At 43.8% G+C, this 8830-nt stretch overlaps 6 non-coding genes and 2 pseudogenes across 6 annotated transcripts; all 8 read left to right on the top strand.

The window, feature by feature from the left end:
- Positions 1–336: 336 nt before the first annotated feature.
- Positions 337–455, top strand: LOC136736639 (5S ribosomal RNA). Its single transcript, XR_010811700.1, has one exon. It is a non-coding gene; the product is annotated as a 5S ribosomal RNA (ribosomal RNA).
- Positions 456–1521: 1066 nt separating this feature from the next.
- Positions 1522–1640, top strand: LOC136737204 (5S ribosomal RNA). Its single transcript, XR_010812170.1, has one exon. It is a non-coding gene; the product is annotated as a 5S ribosomal RNA (ribosomal RNA).
- Positions 1641–2695: 1055 nt separating this feature from the next.
- Positions 2696–2814, top strand: LOC136737106 (5S ribosomal RNA). Its single transcript, XR_010812079.1, has one exon. It is a non-coding gene; the product is annotated as a 5S ribosomal RNA (ribosomal RNA).
- Positions 2815–3860: 1046 nt separating this feature from the next.
- LOC136736932 (uncharacterized) lies at positions 3861–3969 on the top strand (annotated as a pseudogene).
- A 1046-nt stretch (positions 3970–5015) lies between these two features.
- Positions 5016–5124, top strand: LOC136736933 (uncharacterized; annotated as a pseudogene).
- Positions 5125–6179: 1055 nt separating this feature from the next.
- Positions 6180–6298, top strand: LOC136737041 (5S ribosomal RNA). Its single transcript, XR_010812015.1, has one exon. It is a non-coding gene; the product is annotated as a 5S ribosomal RNA (ribosomal RNA).
- A 1058-nt stretch (positions 6299–7356) lies between these two features.
- On the top strand, positions 7357–7475 carry LOC136737166 (5S ribosomal RNA). The gene has a single exon (XR_010812135.1). It is a non-coding gene; the product is annotated as a 5S ribosomal RNA (ribosomal RNA).
- A 1066-nt stretch (positions 7476–8541) lies between these two features.
- Positions 8542–8660, top strand: LOC136737139 (5S ribosomal RNA). Its single transcript, XR_010812110.1, has one exon. It is a non-coding gene; the product is annotated as a 5S ribosomal RNA (ribosomal RNA).
- The last annotated feature ends 170 nt before the right edge of the window (positions 8661–8830 follow it).

The raw sequence follows: 8830 nt of genomic DNA, 5'->3' as shown, positions 1-8830 counted from the left end.
TCCTTTCAGTTTCATACTGCATGTCAATTGAAATCCTTACTGAAATGCACACCTTCTCAAGATTGCGCTTGACTGGCGTGTCAGGCACTCAATTACAGCTGTTTTATCAAGACAATGTGTTCGTTTTGTAATATATAGTTCCGGTCTGGTGTGGCACCCCAGCTAACGCACAACGTTGCCACAATGTTGCCACAACGTGGCGTGTTAGCAGGGACTGGCTGCGGCGCGCTGGTGTGTCCCGGGCTTTAGAGTAGAGAGACAGTTCAACTGCAAGTATGAGCGGCAGAAACGGATATTGCCTTCCCTTTAAGTAGAGCGTCAGGGACAGCCTCCCTGGCTTACGGCCATACTAGCCTGAATACGCCCGATCTCGTCCGATCTCGGAAGCTAAGCAGGCTCGGGCCTGGTCAGTACTTGGATGGGAGAGCGCCTGGGAATACCAGGTGCTGTAAGCTTTTGCATCTTTTACACACCAGAGGGCGACAAATCACGATTTTTAACTTTGGATACGCGCAATTTCATCATTATTTCAGATTTGACTTCCCCAAATACACAGGCATACAATAGATCTTGTTCTCCAACGTAAACGGTCCCTAGTAACTAGGGTACATTCGTAAATAAATTGAGCATCATGGCTAGAAGTGACTAAATGTTGCCTAATCTTTCTCATCGAGAAATGACACAATTACAGCAACACAAAAAGGAACTCCACCGGACAAAGTTCAGTGCTCACAAGGAGCCTCATTCAACACACACGGTTCCATTCCCATTCATGCAAAGCACGAAAGTGTAAAACTTGGGAACATACTTGAGAGCAAAGATCACATTCAATCTCATTCAAGGCACGGATGTGAATGCAACGGGATGAAATTACTGAAATGATGCCTGCCCTCGAACTGTGATGATGGACTACCCGACTCGCCAATAATATTGGGTTCTGGTGTATTGAAATACAGGAGCTGCTGGATTTGTGTGTTTTCTTACCCCCTCACCATAGTTTGTCAAATGTTTAAACAACTGAACTTATATTCAAGGTTTGTTTCTCTTCATATGTTTTACTGGTTTACATTTGTCTCAGCAACCTGTTGAATGATTCTTCTGCTTTCAAAACAAAATGACAACAGGATGAATGCACACACTTGAAAATACAATACATGCAATGTTATGCATCATAGTGATGCAACCTCCTTTCAGTTTCATACTGCATGTCAATTGAAATCCTTACTGAAATGCACACCTTCTCAAGATTGCGCTTGACTGGCGTGTCAGGCACTCAATCACAGCTGTTTTATCAAGACAATGTGTTCGTTTTGTAATATATAGTTCCGGTCTGGTGTGGCACCCCAGCTAACGCACAACGTTGCCACAATGTTGCCACAACGTGGCGTGTTAGCAGGGACTGGCTGCGGCGCGCTGGTGTGTCCCGGGCTTTAGAGTAGAGAGACAGTTCAACTGTAAGTATGAACGGCAGAAACGGATATTGCCTTCCCTTTAAGTAGAGCGTCAGGGACAGCCTCCCTGGCTTACGGCCATACTAGCCTGAATACGCCCGATCTCATCCGATCTCGGAAGCCAAGCGGGCTCGGGCCTGGTCAGTACTTGGATGGGAGACCGCCTGGGAATACCAGGTGCTGTAAGCTTTTGCACCTTTTACACACCAGAGGGCGACAAATCACGAGTTTTAACTTTGGATACACACAATTTCATCATTATTTCAGATTTTACTTCCCCAAATACACAGGCATACAATAGATCTTGTTCTCCAACGTAAACGGTCCCTAGTAACTAGGGTACATTCGTAAATAAATTGAGCATCATGGCTAGAAGTGACTAAATGTTGCCTAATCTTTCTCATCGAGAAATGACACAATTACAGCAACACAAAAAGGAACTCCACCGGACAAAGTTCAGTGCTCACAAGGAGCCTCATTCAACACACACGGTTCCATTCCCATTCATGCAAAGCACGAAAGTGTAAAACTTGGGAACATACTTGAGAGCAAAGATCACATTCAATCTCATTCAAGGCACGGATGTGAATGCAACGGGATGAAATTACTGAAATGATGCCTGCCCTCGAACTGTGATGATGGACTACCCGACTCGCCAATAATATTGGGTTCTGGTGTATTGAAATACAGGAGCTGCTGGATTTGTGTGTTTTCTTACCCCCTCACCATAGTTTGTCAAATGTTTAAACAACTGAACTTATATTCAAGGTTTGTTTCTCTTCATATGTTTTACTGGTTTACATTTGTCTCAGCAACCTGTTGAATGATTCTTCTGCTTTCAAAACAAAATGACAACAGGATGAATGCACACACTTGAAAATACAATACATGCAATGTTATGCATCATAGTGATGCAACCTCCTTTCAGCTTCATACTGCATGTCAATTGAAATCCTTACTGAAATGCACACCTTCTCAAGATTGAGCTTGACTGGCGTGTCAGGCACTCAATTACAGCTGTTTTATCAAGACAATGTGTTCGTTTTGTAAAAAATAGTTCCGGTCTGGTGTGGCACCCCAGCTAACGCACAACGTTGCCACAATGTGGCATGTAAGCAGGGACTGTCTGCGGCGCGCTGGTGTGTCCCGGGCTTTAGAGTAGAGAGACAGTTCAACTGTAAGTATGAACGGCAGAAACGGATATTGCCTTCCCTTTAAGTAGAGCGTCAGGGACAGCCTCCCTGGCTTACGGCCATACTAGCCTGAATACGCCCGATCTCGTCTGATCTCGGAAGCTAAGCAGGCTCGGGCCTGGTCAGTACTTGGATGGGAGACCGCCTGGGAATACCAGGTGCTGTAAGCTTTTGCATCTTTTACACACCAGAGGGCGACAAATCACGAGTTTTAACTTTGGATACACGCAATTTCATCATTATTTCAGATTTGACTTCCCCAAATACACAGGCATCCAATAGATCTTGTTCTCCAACGTAAACGGTCCGTAGTAACTAGGGTACATTCGTAAATAAATTGAGCATCATGGCTAGAAGTGACTAAATGTTGCCTAATCTTTCTCATCGAGAAATGACACAATTACAGCAACACAAAAAGGAACTCCACCGGACAAAGTTCAGTGCTCACAAGGAGCCTCATTCAACACACACGGTTCCATTCCCATTCATGCAAAGCACGAAAGTGTAAAACTTGGGAACATACTTGAGAGCAAAGATCACATTCAATCTCATTCAAGGCACGGATGTGAATGCAACGGGATGAAATTACTGAAATGATGCCTGCCCTCGAACTGTGATGATGGACTACCCGACTCGCCAATAATATTGGGTTCTGGTGTATTGAAATACAGGAGCTGCTGGATTTGTGTGTTTTCTTACCCCCTCACCATAGTTTGTCAAATGTTTAAACAACTGAACTTATATTCAAGGTTTGTTTCTCTTCATATGTTTTACTGGTTTACATTTGTCTCAGCAACCTGTTGAATGATTCTTCTGCTTTCAAAACAAAATGACAACAGGATGAATGCACACACTTGAAAATACAATACATGCAATGTTATGCATCATAGTGATGCAACCTCCTTTCAGTTTCATACTGCATGTCAATTGAAATCCTTACTGAAATGCACACCTTCTCAAGATTGCGCTTGACTGGCGTGTCAGGCACTCAATTACAGCTGTATTATCAAGACAATGTGTTCGTTTTGTAAAATATAGTTCCGGTCTGGTGTGGCACCCCAGCTAACGCACAACGTTGCCACAACGTTTCGTGTTAGCAGGGACTGTCTGCGGCGCGCTGGTGTGTCCCGGACTTTAGAGTAGAGAGACAGTTCAACTGCAAGTATGAGCGGCAGAAACGGATATTGCCTTCCCTTTAAGTAGAGCGTCAGGGACAGCTTACGGCCATACTAGCCTGAATACGTCCGATCTCAGAAGCTAAGCAGGCTCGGGCCTGGTCAGTACTTGGATGGGAGACCACCTGGGAATACCAGGTGCTGTAAGCTTTTGCATCTTTTACACACCAGAGGGCGACAAATCACGAGTTTTAACTTTGGATACACGCAATTTCATTATTATTTCAGATTTGACTTCCCCAAATACACAGGCATCCAATAGATCTTGTTCTCCAACGTAAACGGTCCGTAGTAACTAGGGTACATTCGTAAATAAATTGAGCATCATGGCTAGAAGTGACTAAATGTTGCCTAATCTTTCTCATCGAGAAATGACACAATTACAGCAACACAAAAAGGAACTCCACCGGACAAAGTTCAGTGCTCACAAGGAGCCTCATTCAACACACACGGTTCCATTCCCATTCATGCAAAGCACGAAAGTGTAAAACTTGGGAACATACTTGAGAGCAAAGATCACATTCAATCTCATTCAAGGCACGGATGTGAATGCAACGGGATGAAATTACTGAAATGATGCCTGCCCTCGAACTGTGATGATGGACTACCCGACTCGCCAATAATATTGGGTTCTGGTGTATTGAAATACAGGAGCTGCTGGATTTGTGTGTTTTCTTACCCCCTCACCATAGTTTGTCAAATGTTTAAACAACTGAACTTATATTCAAGGTTTGTTTCTCTTCATATGTTTTACTGGTTTACATTTGTCTCAGCAACCTGTTGAATGATTCTTCTGCTTTCAAAACAAAATGACAACAGGATGAATGCACACACTTGAAAATACAATACATGCAATGTTATGCATCATAGTGATGCAACCTCCTTTCAGTTTCATACTGCATGTCAATTGAAATCCTTACTGAAATGCACACCTTCTCAAGATTGCGCTTGACTGGCGTGTCAGGCACTCAATTACAGCTGTATTATCAAGACAATGTGTTCGTTTTGTAAAATATAGTTCCGGTCTGGTGTGGCACCCCAGCTAACGCACAATGTTGCCACAACGTTTCGTGTTAGCAGGGACTGTCTGCGGCGCGCTGGTGTGTCCCGGACTTTAGAGTAGAGAGACAGTTCAACTGCAAGTATGAGCGGCAGAAACGGATATTGCCTTCCCTTTAAGTAGAGCGTCAGGGACAGCTTACGGCCATACTAGCCTGAATACGTCCGATCTCAGAAGCTAAGCAGGCTCGGGCCTGGTCAGTACTTGGATGGGAGACCGCCTGGGAATACCAGGTGCTGTAAGCTTTTGCATCTTTTACACACCAGAGGGCGACAAATCACGAGTTTTAACTTTGGATACACGCAATTTCATCATTATTTCAGATTTGACTTCCCCAAATACACAGGCATACAATAGATCTTGTTCTCCAACGTAAACGGTCCCTATTAACTAGTGTACATTTGTAAATAAATTGAGCATCATGGCTAGAAGTGACTAAATGTTGCCTAATCTTTCTCATCGAGAAATGACACAATTACAGCAACACAAAAAGGAACTCCACCGGACAAAGTTCAGTGCTCACAAGGAGCCTCATTCAACACACACGGTTCCATTCCCATTCATACAAAGCACGAAAGTGTAAAACTTGGGAACATACTTGAGAGCAAAGATCACATTCAATCTCATTCAAGGCACGGATGTGAATGCAACGGGATGAAATTACTGAAATGATGCCTGCCCTCGAACTGTGATGATGGACTACCCGACTCGCCAATAATATTGGGTTCTGGTGTATTGAAATACAGGAGCTGCTGGATTTGTGTGTTTTCTTACCCCCTCACCATAGTTTGTCAAATGTTTAAACAACTGAACTTATATTCAAGGTTTGTTTCTCTTCATATGTTTTACTGGTTTACATTTGTCTCAGCAACCTGTTGAATGATTCTTCTGCTTTCAAAACAAAATGACAACAGGATGAATGCACACACTTGAAAATACAATACATGCAATGTTATGCATCATAGTGATGCAACCTCCTTTCAGTTTCATACTGCATGTCAATTGAAATCCTTACTGAAATGCACAACTTCTCAAGATTGCGCTTGACTGGCGTGTCAGGCACTCAATTACAGCTGTATTATCAAGACAATGTGTTCGTTTTGTAAAATATAGTTCCGGTCTGGTGTGGCACCCCAGCTAACGCACAACGTTGCCACAACGTGGCGTGTTAGCAGGGACTGTCTGCGGCGCGCTGGTGTGTCCCGGGCTTTAGAGTAGAGAGACAGTTCAACTGTAAGTATGAACGGCAGAAACGGATATTGCCTTCCCTATAAGTAGAGCGTCAGGGACAGCCTCCCTGGCTTACGGCCATACTAGCCTGAATACGCCCGATCTCGTCCGATCTCGGAAGCTAAGCAGGCTCGGGCCTGGTCAGTACTTGGATGGGAGACCGCCTGGGAATACCAGGTGCTGTAAGCTTTTGCATCTTTTACACACCAGAGGGCGACAAATCACGAGTTTTAACTTTGGATACACGCAATTTCATCATTATTTCAGATTTGACTTCCCCAAATACACAGGCATACAATAGATCTTGTTCTCCAACGTAAACGGTCCCTAGTAACTAGGGTACATTCGTAAATAAATTGAGCATCATGGCTAGAAGTGACTAAATGTTGCCTAATCTTTCTCATCGAGAAATGACACAATTACAGCAACACAAAAAGGAACTCCACCGGACAAAGTTCAGTGCTCACAAGGAGCCTCATTCAACACACACGGTTCCATTCCCATTCATGCAAAGCACGAAAGTGTAAAACTTGGGAACATACTTGAGAGCAAAGATCACATTCAATCTCATTCAAGGCACGGATGTGAATGCAACGGGATGAAATTACTGAAATGATGCCTGCCCTCGAACTGTGATGATGGACTACCCGACTCGCCAATAATATTGGGTTCCGGTGTATTGAAATACAGGAGCTGCTGGATTTGTGTGTTTTCTTACCCCCTCACCATAGTTTGTCAAATGTTTAAACAACTGAACTTATATTCAAGGTTTGTTTCTCTTCATATGTTTTACTGGTTTACATTTGTCTCAGCAACCTCAGCAAAAATGATTCTTCTGCTTTCAAAACAAAATGACAACAGGATGAATGCACACACTTGAAAATACAATACATGCAATGTTATGCATCATAGTGATGCAACCTCCTTTCAGTTTCATACTGCATGTCAATTGAAATCCTTATTGAAATGCACACCTTCTCAAGATTGCGCTTGACTGGCGTGTCAGGCACTCAATTACAGCTGTATTATCAAGACAATGTGTTCGTTTTGTAAAATATAGTTCCGGTCTGGTGTGGCACCCCAGCTAACGCACAACGTTGCCACAACGTTTCGTGTTAGCAGGGACTGTCTGCGGCGCGCTGGTGTGTCCCGGACTTTAGAGTAGAGAGACAGTTCAACTGCAAGTATGAGCGGCAGAAACGGATATTGCCTTCCCTTTAAGTAGAGCGTCAGGGACAGCCTCCCTGGCTTACGGCCATACTAGCCTGAAAACGCCCGATCTCGTCCGATCTCGGAAGCTAAGCAGGCTCGGGCCTGGTCAGTACTTGGATGGGAGACTGCCTGGGAATACCAGGTGCTGTAAGCTTTTGCATCTTTTACACACCAGAGGGCGACAAATCACGAGTTTTAACTTTGGATACACGCAATTTCATCATTATTTCAGATTTGACTTCCCCAAATACACAGGCATACAATAGATCTTGTTCTCCAACGTAAACGGTCCCTAGTAACTAGGGTACATTCGTAAATAAATTGAGCATCATGGCTAGAAGTGACTAAATGTTGCCTAATCTTTCTCATCGAGAAATGACACAATTACAGCAACACAAAAAGGAACTCCACCGGACAAAGTTCAGTGCTCACAAGGAGCCTCATTCAACACACACGGTTCCATTCCCATTCATGCAAAGCACGAAAGTGTAAAACTTGGGAACATACTTGAGAGCAAAGATCACATTCAATCTCATTCAAGGCACGGATGTGAATGCAACGGGATGAAATTACTGAAATGATGCCTGCCCTCGAACTGTGATGATGGACTACCCGACTCGCCAATAATATTGGGTTCTGGTGTATTGAAATACAGGAGCTGCTGGATTTGTGTGTTTTCTTACCCCCTCACCATAGTTTGTCAAATGTTTAAACAACTGAACTTATATTCAAGGTTTGTTTCTCTTCATATGTTTTACTGGTTTACATTTGTCTCAGCAACCTGTTGAATGATTCTTCTGCTTTCAAAACAAAATGACAACAGGATGAATGCACACACTTGAAAATACAATACATGCAATGTTATGCATCATAGTGATGCAACCTCCTTTCAGTTTCATACTGCATGTCAATTGAAATCCTTACTGAAATGCACACCTACTCAAGATTGCGCTTGACTGGCGTGTCAGGCACTCAATTACAGCTGTTTTATCAAGAGAATGTGTTCGTTTTGTAATATATAGTTCCGGTCTGGTGTGGCACCCCAGCTAACGCACAACGTTGCCACAATGTTGCCACAACGTGGCGTGTTAGCAGGGACTGTCTGCGGCGCGCTGGTGTGTCCCGGGCTTTAGAGTAGAGAGACAGTTCAACTGTAAGTATGAACAGCAGAAACGGATATTGCCTTCCCTTTAAGTAGAGCGTCAGGGACAGCCTTCCTGGCTTACGGCCATACTAGCCTGAATACGCCCGATCTCGTCCGATCTCGGAAGCTAAGCAGGCTCGGGCCTGGTCAGTACTTGGATGGGAGACCGCCTGGGAATACCAGGTGCTGTAGGCTTTGGCATCTTTTACACACCAGAGGGCGACAAATCACGAGTTTTAACTTTGGATACACGCAATTTCATCATTATTTCAGATTTGACTTCCCCAAATACACAGGCATACAATAGATCTTGTTCTCCAACGTAAACGGTCCCTAGTAACTAGGGTACATTCGTAAATAAATTG

Source organism: Amia ocellicauda, unplaced genomic scaffold (assembly GCF_036373705.1).
Source record: "Amia ocellicauda isolate fAmiCal2 unplaced genomic scaffold, fAmiCal2.hap1 HAP1_SCAFFOLD_47, whole genome shotgun sequence".
NCBI lineage: Eukaryota > Metazoa > Chordata > Actinopteri > Amiiformes > Amiidae > Amia > Amia ocellicauda.
The sequence above is the reverse complement of the archived record's forward strand: the minus strand, read 5'-3'. Positions and strand labels throughout refer to the sequence as shown.